Below are 18,904 nucleotides of genomic sequence, written 5' to 3' on the forward strand. Positions count from 1 at the left end.
TCACCTTGTTCATCTCGGATTTGCCTATGTCCTTCTGTTGATAGCTTTCCATGGCCTTCCACAAGGTTATGGACTTTGGTGTGTGCGTGTGTGTAAGTGCACTTGAGGGCAAAACAGTTGAGGATGGTGTGGTGTGCGTGTAGCTGCTGCTAGGCCCAAAAAATGGGCGGACAAAGTGCTGAGAGGCTTGTGACACTTCAAATTGGTGTTAATGTATGTTGTTATTGTTGTGTTTTGTTTCGTTGGTCCGTAAAAGTCTTGCGTGTATGTGTTTTCTTTTGTCCTTTTCGCTGGCAATTAAGCTAAATGTCCTGGCGCTTTATGCGTTTCATTTTTATTGTGTGTGTAAAAATAAATAAATTTGAATATATGTACATATGTTTCTTTATACTATAAGTCCACATAGACACTTATATATATAGTATATGCATATGTATGTGTGTATAAGGAAAATAAATAAATATTGAAATATATAAACGATGATATGGCTCTTTGTCTTTTTATGAGCACTTCAAAGCTTTCTCTCTCGTTCCGCTCTCTCTTGCGAATAGTCCTTAGTATGGAGCTCAAGGTTATCAGGTCAAGTATTTAAAAATGGGGCATACGCTTTGCAAAGTAGAACATTTGTGAATTAAAAAAAAATTAATTAATTGCAGTGGCAAATGTAGTTCGTTTTGGTGAAGCTCCAGAACTAAGTGGCCTTTGACATTGAAATACTTTAGTAACAAATTACGTCGTGACTTACAACAATCACTAACACTTTCACCCATTCCGACAGAAAATGAGAAATTTACTATAATTTGTACTTAAAGACCTACTTCTTGGAGCCAAACCTTTCGAAATGGATAATTTTATATAACCAACAACTGACCTGACCTTGATGAARCTATAGCATTAGTCACTTACCCCGAGATACAAAAAACAACAAAAATTTAAAGCATAACCAATAATTTTAACTAAACAAGACATAACATATCAGAATTCCACAAAAACCTATCCATCCTTTTGGTACTGAACTAGCTATATAATCCTTTAGCTGCTCTTTGAATTCTTCAAGATTCGTGTATTGGATTCCATGTGGATTATGAAAACTCTTGCGTTCGAGATTATTATGAAATTCAAAATCTCGAAATCAAATAATCTACTCAACTGTTTTATGAAAGACGTAAAACGTTTCATCGATACAAGATTCATATTTCTCACGATTCATACCAAGGACAATACAGGAACCGATATATACGCTGGTCAAGTGAGATTCACGTGGTATATGTCGCGAAGATCAGCCCCGAAATCCTCCCAAACGTACAAATCTGATAGTCGAAGTAAGAATCAAAATTGTTAACAAGACAAGCAGCAGAGACTTTGAGAGAATATATTTAGTTTATTTTCTGTTTAGCTTGAAAAAGGCCAAAACTTTTAATACAGACTGTATCGCGAGATAAATACACGTAAGAGCTTTTTTGTAGTTTGTTGTTCTAAAAAAGCTCTTGAGAATATGTTGCTGCTACATAAGAAAACGCAAAGAGGATTTTCGTAGTAACTCTCTAAAAACGGCTAAGCGCAAGGCACGAAGAGATTAAAGAAAGTTATTGCTTGAAAAACTTTAAAAGAAGCAGGTATGTATACAAAGAACTAAAAATAAACCAAAAATACCCTAAATGAAGATATATTTGGCAGGTTGCGCAGAGAAGGAGGAAGACACAGGGGTGTTGAAAAGACGAGGCTAAAGAAAAGCTTAAAGTAATAGCAGAAGTTGTAGCACAAAAAATGCAAATATAAATAAAAAGCGACAACAAAACCAAATCAACAGCAGCAACCGTCAAAGTAAATTATAATTGAAAAGTAATTTTTATCTATAACGGTAAAGAGAATGAGTACAAGCCGAGAATATGAGTAATCGTGCATAGGCTTCAGTTGAAAAATATATGGATAAAGAAAGCAATATCGAAATGTTTTAGAAGGAGCTAACCGTATGCAGAAATTGTTTACTGTTACTCGGAGCTAGTAATTGGCTCCTTAGAATTTGATTTTAATTAGTTGTTTTATATAATTATTAGTCAACAAATAATATCAACAGTGACAAACAGACATTTTTGTCAAAAAAAAAAAAAAAAATTTTATTTTTTTTWAAAAATATTTTWTTTTTTTTTAAAAATATTTTTTTTTTTCAAATTGAATTTAATTATCCTATCAGTTTTCTTAACAGCTAATCACAGAGAGGTCATGGCCAGTTTAAGGTGTTCACGAGAATAAAAACATGTTTTTAGTTTTACCTTTACTAATCAGTGGAAGTACTAAGCTGTATCTAAAGTAAACCGAATTCTCAAAGTACATTTCGGCGGTTTCACAAAGCAATGTGGTCACCAGCGTCCTAGCCGAAGCTCAGTGAAGTTGTGCTTATTGAGCACTAGAAACTCATGCTAGCAAAGGTTACCCGCGCATAGTTAGCGTGTATTAACGTTTATGTGTGCGTTACACATACATGAGCACGTACGTGGGTGGGTTGATAAAATCAGCCTGCAGGTATGCAACAGTTTGCACATTTAAACTGAGTCAGCATGTTGGTGAATCACTTAACAACATTAGCACATTTAGCAACAGCAACCAAACAAACACCACTACTACACCAACAGAGAGTTTCGCGCTAGCACAGACATTTCTCCACTTGCCAGTGAGTGCTCATACACTCGGTGGCTCAATAATGTGTATTAAAAATTCAATTACCAGACCAAATGTCGCCAATCAGATTTTATGACGATTGCAGATGTGTGTATTAGTGTGAGTGTGCTCGCACAAGCGGGCCGCTCGCTGGTGGCTACTGTAGAATAACTGATGTTTTGCGAGTGTACGTGGGAGGTAGCAAGCTACTGGCGTTATGTTGCGTATACGCCACGTCGGCTCGTATACTGACTTATGCAGCTGAAAGTGTTTATATGTATTCGTATGCATATGATTATGTTTGTATGTGTGTAGTACATGTATTTAAGTGAATTTACGTACTGTCCTTGCTATTTTTGCGGCGCGATTGTGTGTGCTGCGTGGGTTGGTGACAAGCAGTATGTGTGAGAAATTGCTGTTTGTGGATATAGGAAAAATGTAACACTGTTAGTTTGAAGGCTACTGCAACGCGCTCATGCGAATTTCTTTCGTCAACGAGCTAGCCCCCAGGCGACCAACCGCAACACCAAGCACCGCTCGGAATTATGTATGTAGTAAGTGCAACAGGGTAATGTTTGGTTGCTGATAGCGAAAACTTGTCACAAGCGCCTGCCTGCTGATGCGGAATTCAGCGCAATTGCATCAGGTGCAATTGAATCACAAACAAATTCGCTCAGTGCGAAGGACTTGTGGTTGCTGGAAAGTGAAATCGAATGAGTGACGGGTCCTTGCAGTGGTAGCGGATGTTATTTAGCCGCTTGTGATGTGTGGCAATGTCTTCATTGCTGAGATAAAATACAGTTTTTGTTATTGTTGCAATTGTAAGCTCAACAGTGCCTTAAATGAAATCATTTGTTGTTCTGTTTTGAATTTGTGTTATTTTTGCATTGCAGATTTCCGCCACATTAAGCGGGGAAACGTGGTTGCTGAAGAAAAAGTACCTGTAGAGCAAAGTATAAACAATAGTTTAGGTATCAGGTGAGAAATGCCGTTGATTGAGGTAGCTTCTCAGTCTCGACAATGGAATAATAAGTTATGGGGACAGTATGCAAGGCAATCGAAAGATTAGATTTGAAACTAAACTAAAGCCAAAGCAATTTAATGGTAAAGAAAATCGTGTCAATTTTTTTCTTCGACATTTCTTTTCTTGCTTTGCTCGTCAAAATAATCTGCCCTATTATCTTCACACCACTGCCCAGCCTAACGTTTAAATATGGCATAATTTGCTTGAATTAGAATAAAAAAAGTTGTGAAACATATTTGAATTAACGAATAAAGGAATTTGGTTTGCCAAAATGTTGTTTAATGTAAGCGAATTTTGAGTACCGAGATGGTACTATATATTGTTTATTTAGGGCCTGAATAAGCATTAGAAATTTTTTCAAAAATAAATCAAATAACAGAATAAAGGCAAACTTTATAAAGGCAAACTGCATGAAGCAAAACATGTCGAAAAATAGTCCATGAATGAAAGTCCATAGTTGGACAAAACGGTTTTTAGACTGAATGGGAAAATTTTAAATTTAAATAATCGTGCACATGGACATTTATCGGACAATCCCATAGACAGTAAAAATAACTGTGCAAATTTTAATTGCATTTATCCCACCTTAATGTCAAGCAGAACCTAACATGCACATTTTACACCAAATTCGCAAAGAATTCGAAAGCAAAGAAATTTGTTCTGACAATAAACAACATTGAATCAAATCAATCACTTGCGATTGGTTCTCATTAAATATTAAGCAATATAAAGTGAATGTAATCAAATGATTTCGGGAGCTTAATAAAAATCACGAATGAAAAATTATGCCATTGTGTCGAGAGTAGGATCCTTGACCCGTCACAAAAATATACAAATACATGCACATATTATTTATATACAAAAATTGAACTTATGGCTAGAAGTTTTTTTCTTGAAGCTTTGGTAAAGCAGGAAAAAGGTCGAAAAAAAAGAAAGACGAATTCTGAACAAAAACACCAGCTTGACGTGCAAAGGAGATATTTGTTGCCTACTTCTTTGTCAGTATCATTTATTTTAAGGAAATGAATAAACGAATTTTAGTTTTTGCTTCCTTGCTGTGTGCGTTCGTTATGAGCGCCTAAAACGTCTTTTTGTTTGTGGACCGATGATGAAGATGCAGCAATAACTTCTTGCATAGTCTGCAATTACTTTCGTTCATAAAATGTTAAATAAGTTTATGGAAAATGTGGTGTGAAGGTCTTACTTTTTGAAGAACTTTGGAAATAGTGATAACTCTAAGGACGTATCTGGGATACTATTGTGGGCAAAAAATAGTAAGACCTTTTAATTTAAATTTCGTATAAATATATTTTTTTTTAGGTTGGTGTAAGTGTCAGTGACATCTGAGCCAAATATCAGATCAAAATATGCTTTCCGACTACCAGGATGTTATGAAACCTATACCTGCTTACCACCCGGAAATAGACGACCAATCGGCAGAATATCGTGGCTAAGATGAGCCGAAGTCGAAAAAATCACGTCAAAGAAGGGCAAAAATCAAGGTTATGGACAGTTTTATTCGATAATCTAGATTTGGCGCACTCCTCATTCCTTCCGACCGGCCCAACTTTCAACAAGGAATATTATTTAAGTGTGATGCACCACGATAGTGCATTACTTTATTGATTCTTTGTGAGTTTTTCGCCAAATTTTCTAAACATAACGTGCCGCTATCACCGCATTCGCCCAATTTAGTTCGGTGTGACTTCTACTTATTCAGTTCTAGCTATTGAGCCAATTGAAGACATCGCAATGCGCATAGAAAGCGAATAGAAATTGGCTTTAACACCTGTTTCATGCATTGGAAAAAACTTTGGCACAAGTATATTGGGGCCAAGGAGGGGAATGACATAGTGTTACTGTTTTTTGTCATAGTAGTATATAGAAATATTACTTTAAATTAGGATTAGATAAAGAAAATGTGGTCCTTCAGACATTTTCATGTAACTGACATCGAACCGATAGTTGAGTTAAAATAAAAAGAAGTTCATTTGAGATATAACTTCTGGTGTGAAAGTAGAATTCGAATACATGTGAAATACTTAGAGTAAAAACCCAATTGTTATTAATGCTGTAAGGAAGAGTACCGACCATTGCTGGCCAATCAGCCACATCTGTTGGAATATGACACTGTTGGACGTGTCTGAACGTTTGATGGCTTACAAAGGTATACAGTAAATATTCAAATCTCCTAACTTGGCCGCCCATGACTTCCATTAGTAAGGTTTCTTGAAAAGCTAAGCGTATACCAGAAATCCAATCAAAGAAACATTCGTGCTGTAGAAATAGCTAAGCCGCTCGAGGTGGTGGAAAAATTAATAGATATCGTGGTAAAGAAAGTGTCTAATAAAATTGGTTAAATGTTTAATCATGAATGAACTTGTATAAAAATTACTGTAAAACAGGTGCATATTTTTATTCAAACAAAAAATATTAAAAATAATCTCTACATGCACTTTGCTCTTCTGCATATGGTAGACTTCTGCTCACACAAATTCTAAGTAAACTTCCAGTAGCCTTCCTGAGCCATATAATTGTCTGCTTTCAATGTCTGCGGAAAGCGTTTACTTTTCGGTTACAAATTGCAACATTGCTTCTATGTTCAATGTCAATGACACACATGGTCTGAGATAGAGGCTGCGCCTCAGTTTGGGACTCCACATTCTGGTCTTTAATTGAATGAGCTGGTGTTGTAGAAATAACCCTAAGATATCTGCTGATATCGCAGTTTTGCCCTTGGCCTATTTCCACACTTACACCTCATTCGTTGGCACGTGCATTTCAAAACACTTGCCACATGTATATAAATGCGTGTGAGGGTGTGTGTGCACAAACTTGTTCAACGAATGCACTGTTTTCGATTGGCATGCACTTGGCAGTATGAAATTTCGGAAATGTTCACTTCTGCAGCTCTTGGAGTATGTGTATAAATTTCGGTGAAAAGTTTGCACACAATGTACCTCGTACTTGTGCTCACGGGTATGCAAGCTATCTTATTATTGTTGAAAAATAAAATATTTAAAGGTTGCCGCTGCTGTCAGTTGCAGCTGCTGATATGAATACCGAATTCGCAAAACCACATAATTCATATATACTGCATTTCGGTGTGTGTTTGCGAGAGATAAATGTGAAATATTCCAATATAAATATGTATTATGGCATTCTACTCAATGGAAACACTTTGCGTGCTCAGGCCCTTCAGTGCTGTTGGAATTATTAGGTACTATGCACTGCCGAAATAAACAAAATAATTTCAATTATACTTTTGTCATGAGGTAAGTATCCATGTCATTTTCTAATGTTAGGGAATTAAGCTGAAACGTGAACCTTCATTGGACATGTATATCGTCACCTAAAATGCAAAATAACGTAACAACATTTTCGGAAATTAACAGGGGAGCGAATGAAGCACGTAATAAAATGAAACATGAGTGAAACAAATTTTGAATATTGGTTAAAACTGGGTTACATCTGATAGCAGAACCTTAAAATTTTGTACATACATATTTACATGTATGAAATTTGAAGTAGTGAACCATAGTCAACGAAGCACTAAATTTAAATTTTTTGATCATACGTTATTTTGCATTTAAGGTGACATGTCAAAAATTCTTGCAGCAGTTCAAGGCGGGAGACTATCCGATTTACACAAAAAAAAACAAAAAATATGGAGAAACAGAAAACCTATCTGCGATAAAGAAGCGAATTTGACGCAAGAATATTAAACAATGAGAGGTTAGGAAAAACTATAGTTAAGATGGAATCGGTTTTAATTTCCTTTAAACACCATCTGATTCATCACAGACTTAATGGTCTGATCTCGTATAAATGCTAGGCATAGAAAAGAAAAGAAAAGCATGAAGAAATATAATACTGAAGTTTTGAGTTCGATTATTATTGTTGCCGGAAAATAAGGTATTATATAATTAATTTTAGGAAATGTAGTCAAGTCCCACGTATGATACGTACGGTTGAGGGCCTAACCCTTTATTCAGAGTGTTCGATTGCCTTGAGAATAGTGTAGACAGATCGCTCTCCCCCGAAAATGACTGCTTTTAGGAAAAAACAATGATTAATTAATCCATTTATATGTTGTAGAAAAAGTCACAAATTTTTAGAAGCTATGCCATTATTTAAATCACTATTTTCTTAATTGAAATTCGAAAGCAGTGAAAATGCCTAAGCAATCTAGTGTTAAGAATTGAATGCTTGAGCATAACATTCACTCCGGCTATATTCAATTTTCGTATAAGTATAAGCAAAACCCGCCAAGCCAAATTCCAATTTGGTTGAATATTCATTGCCGGCAACAAAATGCTTAATATCAGCTTACCAGCTGACAACGACAGTAGTTATTTCCACAGCTTAATTAAAAATCGACGGAATATTACTTTACGAGGAAAAAGACACCAAAAGGATAGCCAGATTGAGCGAAGCGATTAAATGAAACAAGCACACAGCACTGAAGGCGTGCAAATACCATGGCTGAAGTGAGCTTCGGGAAGTTATACCATTTGGATAAACGTTCATATTTACATACATATATAAATATATGTGGCAGCAATAAATAGCCATTAATGTTTGTTATGTAGCATGTAAGAAAACTGACGGACAACAGAAGCAGGGCAAAACCAAACAGCACAAAGAAAGCCTAAGCCGGAGCAAATGGCGTAAACGCCCACAAACACCGGGAGGGGCATTTAACTTTCGTAGAAGTAGTGCTGTTGTTATGATACAGTTAAGTGAAATGATAAAATACATTGGACAAAAATCTATACAAAAGTTGTTTATATGTATGGTATACATAAACATGCCGTTTTCTGTTTTAGTAAGACAAATTTCTATTTTCGTTTGACGGCTACTGACTTCTGTCGACCAGCTTTCGACCTGAGCACAACCAGTCAAATTAAGTGAAGCTGAGGGTGGAGCTACTTGATTTTTCCACTTCTACTCTCTACTTGGGACTTTTATAATCCACTTTCACTGTCAAGCTAAAAATATTTTACATGCCTTACGCCAACAACTTTGGTCGACTTAACTTTATTATTACGCATGTGACGGCGGACAAGCGAAAGAAAAATTATTATTTGCTCATAACTATTTACTTTCATTTCTTTGTCATTTTGCCTTTATTATTTCGAGCCGTTGCAGCTGCCAAGGGTCGCACAACTAGTGCACCTCCCTTTGGGACGTCTCCAGCCACTTTGTTAAGCTAACAACCAGCGTTTGAGTGCATTTGAAAGTGTTGATTTTTGTCGACAAAAAGTTACTTTGAATCCCAGCCAAGCTCTTTTGGATATAAAACATATATGTATATGGCACTCATGTCAACTGAAGTGCGCTGCCAAGTGGCGAGTGATTTTAATCGCTACAAAAGCGGCGGTAATTTTAATTTTAAAACCATTAACTTAACACTTGTTTCGTTTGTGTCGCGACGTTTTAGCTCGTGCCAAAGGCACTCAGTGGAAAACTTTGCTAAAAAATTAAACACATCTCGTTAATAGCTGAGCCAGTGATTTTGGCATACATACAAACATAATTGGTTAAATGCACGGCTGAGGAATTCGCTGCCAATGTGGGAAGTTTAAAAATTAACACCTCAGAAATGTGTTGTCAATGTGGAAGTTCTGTCAAGCCAACAATATCCATAAATGCTGGTGCAGTTCCAACATTTCTTAAGACAAGATATGATATATTCTTAATATTTTATTATCATTAAATTTATCTTAAACTGCAAAAAAAAAATCAACACAAAAAAAAAAAGATTTTATAACCAAAATTCAATGTTTTTGAATAGTTTTTATTTCATATCGTCTATTCCACTTTCTCAACAGCATCATCGCCATCAACAATAAGTTGATGTTGTAAAATCATCTAATTATCTAGTATGTATTAGCAGAACATTTTTTCGCCCTTTCTTGATTGATTCGATTATCATTGTTAAAAGCGATGGATTTGCTACTAAGTCACGACCCTCACCTCATGCCTTTTGATTTTCAAATAGTTAGCTCAGCTAGTAAGATTGTCAGAGATTTGGTATATAGTTTTTGATAGAGTGAAGTTTGCAGAAAATTTACACAAACTTCAAGAGTTCTTGAAATGCTCAAATTGAAAGGACCAGTACGGTTAAACTACGATCTGATGGTGCATAAAGTATGTGGATGTTAACACCATGCCGCCGCAAAATACTCTGCACTTCATTTTAAAACCCTTTACATGTTGTAAGCTGCAGTCGCAAATATTATCCTCAAACATGGCTCACTAAAATACTAATCGCGCATTGATTGAACTTAAGATGATTTTGATTAGTCTATTAATCTTACTGAACGTCCCATGAATTTTTAAATGCAAACAACCAGCTACTAATAAATTATTATGCCAGAAAAGCTTAGGGTTGTGGGACGAGTAGCGTAGTTGGTGTTTATATAATTTATATAATTGCCGCTATAAAAGGAAAGGTGCGTCCAGGAGAGAACTTTATTGGTTATTTAGTCAACTGCAACTTAGTGAGGGTGGACGATTTGTGGGGCAGTTTATTTTACAACCTTCTCAGCTAAGTGGAGTCTTATAGAACAAATAAAAAACTCAGTCAATGGTATGAACCACCAATATCTCAAGAAGAAAATGGATCTTATTTTGCATATACGATATACATAGATACTATTTCCATTATTTTGTTTACAAACTTTTTTAGAAAATGCTTACTAAAGTTTTATACAAGTGCCGTATAGTACTAATACGATAAAACAGTAAGCAAATTAATCACATTATAAATTCAAAGCTTCACAAAAGCTTTAGTGAAGTCATTTTCCAACCTAAAAATGTTGGCTCCTTCATTTCAATTCTAAACCTAAATTCACAACTCACTTGTCATACACTAGCACAAAGTTAGCCTACTAGGTTAACTTGAAGAGACTTTTCAAAATGACAGTATTGCAATTGACAACGTTTTCGCCAATTACGACGTGTATTCCATAATATTTAGTTGCTTTTGTTCGATTTCACGCATTGGTTGGCAATACAACGCCTTTGTCGCAAAACTGCTGAAAATTTTCAGGTCAAATTTGCGATGCTTTTGTATCTTGATATTCTCAAATTATCTTAGTGTGCTCTTTTGGAACTTTGTTTACTTGTCGCTTTAGTAGGAACTGACAGATCACATAAATGCACGTAAAATGCAAATCAAGGCACGAGGGAAGAGCGTATATAGCACATACAACGCCGCAAAATGTGGCTTCACAAATGGAAACCGAAATACCGTAACGGTGAAACTATGTAGCTGTGGTTGTGGTTACAACTTGCCACGTAAATATTTAAAAGGGATGCGGGGTGACAGCGCTGTGGGCTGGCGGGAGGTGTAAAAATTAGTGTGCATATGGAAATGAAATATTTATGGCGCAACAAAAGCTGACATTGCTGTCGTGAACTGGATGAACTGAGCGATTGCCAGAGTCAACAGACATTGCTAATACTATAACTTTTGAGTGAGCAATTAAATATGGAGACGGCAATAGGTACGTAGGCGGTAGGTAAGGCGCGCTGATTGTTTTCTACTTTTCATATATTATTCGCATTTCCAACAGTGTGCACGCAAGTGATGTATACTTGTGAGTATGTGCATGCATGTAAGTATGTCAACTGCTCGTAAACAATTGACTTGTGTGCGCTCGCAAATGCTTAAATGGCTGTGATGTGCTCATGACATTACACCACCAGGGGAAACGTCATCAGCCAAGCAAACTGAGTCATAATTACTATAAAATCACAGGCAGTCAAGCGAGCAGTCATTTATTCGGTGGCAGTGGTGGTGGCAATGACAATGATACAATAAATCGTTTGACGCTTAGCAGTGCTATTTGTGAACAAACGTATACTCCGATATCCCTGCGAAAAGAACGACGTATGTATATATTAATTTTAGGCGAAAGTTTTGCGCGTCTATTTCAGTTTATTCTTCGTCGGTACTATCGGCTTTAAGGTATGTTCATGTCATACCACGGATAGGGCTTCTATCTCAATAAACCCAAAGAGCAAAAAGGTGAACACAGAATACGAATATCCATTGTTGATGAGCCTTAAATGACAGAGTTCGAGAAAAAAGCGGAAAATTATCTGTGTTGCCATTATTTTCTCCACAAAACTCACATATTGGGGTTGACGATATTTCCACGAATTATATTTTTATTATTTTTAGAAAGCAACCACGTTTTCGTATCGTAGAAATATCCCGCGCTCTTTTCTTCTTTATTATACTTGAGCTGAGCCAATTATTTTCAGTTCCCTTCTATACAACTAAACTTATACGAGTACTACAGATACTAGATTTCTGTGTAGTTGAGTATGTAAAAAAAAAGGTTCTACTCCGTAATAAAGTCCAATAGATATCTAGGGCTGATTTCGGTTACGTATTTATATCCCACATTGTCGAGGGAGTGGTAGAGCTTTGCATAAAAATAAAATAGACACTTTTTGAGCCTGAATACAACTTCGCTCAGCGACTAATTGCAATAGAGAAGATATAAAAATTTTTAGAAAAGCAAACCTAATAGAACTGAAAGCGTAAGTAAAATAATGCTCACAATTTATATCGCGGCAACAGCAGCAAAAATCACCCAAACGTGAAACAACTGCTCGCCTTTCGTTGCTTTTGGGATTAACTAGTTAGGCACACCAAATGACTATGCTGTTAGATGCAGTGTGCACTAAACTCCTAGTCATCTTCATTGCACGCGCTCTGCTCTCAAATCTATGTACTCGCTTTAAGTACTTGTCGGTGTCTTCCCTCGAGAAAACCAAGTTGAAAATGTAAAGGGGCAAAGTGTTAACGAAAAACTGGTAATTGCAACTCACATTGCGCACAACGCCAGCGGGCAGACCACGGTTTACAATTGCATTCCCACCGGTGGCGTATAAGTAATTTGCAGTTTAAATGAGCGTGTGAGAACAAAGAACAGTTGGAGTGAGTTGCATAAGTAGAGTGCATGTATATATATATGTACCTATGATATTAAATTTTAAAGGCAGCAGACTTGATTTTTCATTTACTAACTTAGTAAAGTAAGAGCTGCTGCGTGCCATTGCCAGAGACTATCAAAATATTAAAATACAAAGCACTTAATATTGAAACCGAATATAGTACATAAGTAATGTATATGTAAGTTAGACGGCTCGTAGGTTCAAAGATCGGTTGGACTTTATGCAAAAATGAAACAGAACACTGGACGAGAGAATATATCCGCAATCACGATACTAAATCTGGCATTATGCGGAAATAAATTTTAATTTCACTTACTTTTGAACAGCAACCACAAAGCCCTTGAGTGGACCACCTCTCATCTTTTACCAGTTAGACAATACAGTCACACTTACCTGCAAAGAAAATAAGAAAATTTATTATGAACAAAAATGGAATATTGAAAAATCAGCAAATATTTGCTAATAAATAGATGAACATATTGAATTAATTCGAAAAGTAAAGTACTGAATTTGTGCGTGCAAAGGATATTGATATTCAAATGTGAGACCACTTCAGTTTTATAGGAAAATTTATAAGACCAATATTTGATTTTCATTTCCAAATCTACATAAGTAGAGGCTAATGGACATTCTCATGTTTGCATGTGTCCATTTACTGAGTGCTTACACAGTACACATTTCACAAAGCGTTAAACTAAGGAAACAAACGTGTGAGAATGTGCGGTGAAATTCAAAGTACGAAAATCAAATGCTTATACTGTATATATTATATTTACTTATTTTACTTATACATAGCATATGCCGTATATAGTACATACAATAAATAGTAGAAATGTGGAGTTTGCAAACAAGATTGAATAATGGCATGCCAGCATTTTGTGAGATTGTGTTCACTATAACTTAAAAGCTGTAATCGTTGAATCGTGGAGTTTTTGAGAAAGGGAATCCCTGACCTTTAATATAAACAATATATTGCCATTATTTTTGGCAAAAGGCAGAATAATACTGAACTGCCAACTAAATACAGTCAATTATTGGTTGGTGTTGTGGCCCGAAGAAGTTATTTTCTAAAATATTAACTCTTTTCCGAAGTGATTTGAACAAATTGTACGCAGCCCATATTATTTATATTTATTGTATATCATACTCTGACATGCTCCTTATCGCAAACCTTTTTGGTTTCGTATATATGAATTTCGATACTGTTAAAACACTAGGAATTTTGTGTTTTCATTTTCTAAGCAGATTGCAGTACAATTTATCGCTTGCACAGACGGACACACGGGCAGGAAGACAGTCACTCTGTTTTCAACTCATCCTGATTATTTAAGTATATATAATCCTATATCTAACTAGATTATGATTGGTGATACCAACAACCGTTAGAAGAGCAAAATTATCATACTCTGTAGGAACATGTTGCAAGAATATAATAACCTGGAAGACGTATAGTACTTATCATCGAAAAGAAACAAAGGTCAACGAAAGCAAAATCGAGAGAATTTTACAAACCGAAAGCAGCGCAAAGTAGAGAGCACAAACCAGAAAAGTAACGCAAACAAAACCCAAAGCCTGGCAAAAAACAAATTCGAAAAAGACATAAAGCGTACGAGAAAAAACTGCGACTGCGTGCGAGCATAGCCAGTAAGAATACAGAAGGTGCCAGCTCACGTGCTCTTACAGGACCATAACAGAAGTAACAAATATGTGTAATTGTACTATACATACAAATTTATTTAATTCATATGTATGTATGTATATACAAATTTTGCGGAAAATAATATTAAAGAATACAATCAACAAATTGAGAGGACTCAAAAGCCTCTGTTCGGTATCATCTCTTCTTAACGAGACTCGACACTAATAAATGTATTCGAGTAAATACAATACATAGATGTGTATGTATGTATATGATGGACTCCGAATATATATATTATATATATATGTATAATATGTTATTGGTATATCCGCGAGCTCAACTTATGCGGTACGCACTCGTTAATATATTTTAGCGAAGCGCCTAACGGTGAAGATTTCAAAGAATTCTCTGTATGCAGTTACATTTGTATGCAGGTACATATGTTCGTATATAATAATATCTGTCAGACAATGATACGAATTTTGTCTTCTCATGGTATTTTGCACTTAATCTTGTAATCCCCCAAAGAATCATACAGTATAATCATATGTACACACATAAAGAAAAGCTTCTGTGGTCTGTGGCAGCCCTTGCAAATACGAGGACGTAAAATATTCTTATATAAATATTTTTATGCCATACATATATATGTGTGAATCGTAAACACTGGTAGATATTTTTAAAATTTGTTCGCTAAACCGAAAGGGGCGTTTCAAATTTTAATGTGGTAACCGTGCATTTTTTTTTTAAAGAACGATTAGTATGAAGGTTTGAGACCAAGATAAACTACATACAACTTTGAAATAGCCACATAAGACTTTAAATTTTAAATATCATTTCAAAAATATATGTTATTAATTTTTTCCAAGTTGAGTTATTTAAAGCGAATGTACCAAGTGATTGTTTCCTTTCATATACTCGTAAGCTAAGTGTCTTCGCTAAAACTAGCCTAATTGCTTAATTGCGTTTAACTTAATGATGAACATTTTTATATTCGATGCAAGAGCCTGTATTGGAGAAGTAAAGATTTGTAGAATACTTTATTTGGATAAATTTCAGTTTTGCACGTTTGAAAAGAAGGATCTAATTAGTGACAAATTCATGTAAATTTTTATTGTTTTCACAATCATTTTCTGTACAGATTTATTCGTTTTTGTTAACTTTCACGAATTTTTCTAATTTTTCGTTTGATTTTTTGAATATATATTTTTTTTATTAATATTCTATGTGCCGACTGATATTGTCTTTATCATCAGAATACCTTGAAGCTGAAAGCACGTGCGTCACTGGTGTAGTAGTAAGCAGTAAGATTAACGTGTTGCATATGCTGAGCTTTATGAGGTTCATACATACATACACAAACAATATCTGCGTGTACATATTTATACACTACCTTTTTACGCAGAATTTGGCTGACAAGCTCAGATACATACCTAATACGTATACCAAAACCGCATGGAAAACTAGTGTATTTATAACTGTAAGCTATATATGTGCCGTAAATAGCAGGAAAATAAAGGGCCCGTCGCTCTAGAACAGTACTCGTTAAAAAATTGGAGAGCAAAACAAAGAGAAATTGAGCAAAAGCACAGCTCATACTATTTTTACTTTACCGTTTTGTTTATTGGCAGACCCAACCTGTTTTGTTTTTGGTAAACTTTAACTATTTTAATGTCGACATTGACTCTGACAAACCACAAAAGCAGTGCAAGAAATGACTACAATGATGCGGAAAATTGAGAGAAAAGACCTTGCGCCAAGCAGAGCGCAAGAGAAAGCATGCTGTACGGAATAGATAAGCACATCAATTTTCAACCCAACGCAACCCCTACTGCAAAGATCCCAAGGAAGCTTTTTTAACAAAACTTTGCAGAGAAAAGGAAAGAGATTGAGTGGGAGAGAGAGAGAGTATATCATACGCACATAAATGTCAGTGGTGTAGCCCCTCTACAGTTACTGATATGTATTCATATTACGACACAAAACAAATTATTTACACCCTCACCTAACAAGCTTCACAGTGTGCCATCAGAGCAGATGTTAGCACACTGGAGTGTATAGAGTGTTTTGTTCTGCTGACGAAAAAGCTTTCTCCCTTACAGCAAGCAATTCATTTTGAAAGTGAAATTTACAAAATCGCGAGCGTAAGCGTACATTTGCAATCGAACTGTCCGACGGCGCGGAGGACAAACACGCAGAAACATTTTCAAATAAAATTTGCGCAAAGCAACGGTTCTTTTTTTACAATAAAAATATAGGGGAAACAATATTTACTTTTACTAATTGCCATACAACAGTTTTACTTAAGTGTTTTGCGCAATCTTTCGTAGCGTCGGGGAAGAATATTTGCAAATGAGACAAAATAACAAACAAAGAAAAATTGTTAAAATTTGTGTGCGGGTTGAAGAGAAATAAATTAAAATAAAGTAACCGTGCAAAATATGTGATAATACAAAAACAAACCGTGTAGTAGAGCGCTGCTAACAGGAGACGAGAGGTGCTTTGCTAGTGTGAAAGTCTATGAAAAAAATCGTTACTTTTCCCCCAAATGGTGCTAACTATTAGCTGCTACTTTGTTACTTCCAATACTTTGTTCGCCTGCACCAACGTCACAACTGTGCAAACGAAGGCAAAAGGGTTCACTAGCTGACCACTAGCGCACTCCACTCCGCACAGCCACCCCGATTCAAATGCAACAGTTAATACTTGAACAAAAATAATTAATTGATGTAAATAATAAAAGAAAAATAGTTATATGATCATTAATTTCAATATTATTTGAAATACAAATTTCCAATAAAACAACATTAAATGCGTTAACATATGTCACTTTCGAAAATAGCTGCTGGCTTTTCAGCGTTGACGCCTGAGCGTCCAGGCGCGAAGAGAGCCCAATAGAGAGTACAGAATGCACGGCAGAGGAAAGCAGCAAAGCAGAGAGCTTTGTTGATGCCAAAGTGAATGCGAAATACATACAAACATATACATATAATTACTAATTAGAGAGGGGAGTATTGTGAAGAAATAATAGTAAGATTCAAAGACAATCTCGCACGACAACGGAAGCCACCAAAGAAAATACAAGAACAAGAAACACCCCACCAACACAATGGAATAATGCAATAAACGAAATTAATAGTATTGCCAGTAAGCAAAGGTAGCAGTAATATCCAACACAACACACTCTTACACTAAGCAAACGCGCATTATACACCACCGATTCGAATTGATATGGAGAAGCAACAATATGTTGATAAGCAAAAGTTCCTAAGCAACTTGTTAAGCAGACACAAGTATTAGTATAGAACTAATACACACACAAACATAAACACACACTAACTACACAAACAAACATAAAGTTTATTGCAAAAAAAATAAAAATCTAATAATATAAATAAATGAGCCGCCGGAGTGACAGCACGCGATACTTGGCGTCATGTTGCGCCTCATGTTGCCAATGTGAACACTGTTGCATGCGACATGCACGAGTAAAGTGGTACATGTGCTAGGGCAAGCAAAAACAAATAAAAATTACAACAAAATTGAAAAAGCAAAATACTAAGGAAAACCACGATAACACATAAGAAACAACAAACTTAAAATTGCATAACAATAAAAATTATATTGCAAAAAGTGAGTAAATAAATTTTGTTGGTAAATGCGAATAAATGAGGTCAGGGATATTAAGTGCTAAAAGAAATATAGTAATAATTGCAATTTGAAAAGTTGCACAAATTAACGTAATTAAAGTAACCAGTAGTACAATATAAGGAAAATAATTCAAAATTTTAAACAGAATAAAAATTAAAAATATGGAAATTATAGAAAAGAAAAAATAAGAAGCGGGAAATAAAATTTAGTAAAATTCTTACGTTATCAAGTTCAAGGGCATGTTAATAAATAAAAACAAAATAATAAATAATAAGCAGTAATACATAAAAAATAAGCAAACAGTAATACTAATAAATAAAAATAAGTATTAAGTACCTCCCTTGTATTCTATATCGAATTCCAAGCCCTCACAATAAATGATTAGTCATAGAATATTTCAGGTAGTAATAATACCAAAACGATATTGCTTTTCATCGATGAAAGTGTAATAAAATATCATTAAACATTTTTTAAATCAAAAGAGTAGGTCTAGAGGAGCAAACAAAAAAGTCACCAAAGTTTTGAGTTTCCTTAAATAAATTTTCTTTGGGAAAAATCTAACATACCGCTTTATAAGGTCCTTTCAGCCACCTTTCAAAGGAGTAACTCAATAATGAACATTTTTGGGGTAATTTTTGAAAAAAAAAATTAAATTTTTTAAATTAAAAAAAAATTAAATTTAAAAAAATAAAATAAATCGATAAAATCATTTCAATAATTTAAGTTGAACGTTGTGAATTGAAAAGAAAAAAATATGATTAGAAATGGCAAGAAGTAAAACAACAACTTCTTGCAACAACATAAATTAAAAAACTTTTTAAACCTATTTCTAGTTGCGGCAGCGTAGCAGAAGCTCCATTAATTAAATATATGCAAGCGAATGCGAGAATAAGGAATCAATAAAGTAAGCCCTCCAATAGTCGAACTAGTTAAATTAAAAACAAAAAATAAATATT

At 35.1% G+C, this 18,904-nt stretch overlaps 1 protein-coding gene across 1 annotated transcript in view; it reads right to left on the reverse strand.

Annotated features, from left to right (window-relative positions):
• LOC108973479 (nuclear protein localization protein 4 homolog) overlaps nt 1-18,904 on the reverse strand; it is a gene marked incomplete in the record, with an annotated part of 62,565 nt that overhangs the window by 2,311 nt on the left and 41,350 nt on the right.

This window comes from Bactrocera latifrons, unplaced genomic scaffold, assembly GCF_001853355.1.
Source record: "Bactrocera latifrons isolate USDA-ARS-PBARC rearing strain unplaced genomic scaffold, ASM185335v1 scaffold_48, whole genome shotgun sequence".
Lineage (NCBI taxonomy): Eukaryota > Metazoa > Arthropoda > Insecta > Diptera > Tephritidae > Bactrocera > Bactrocera latifrons.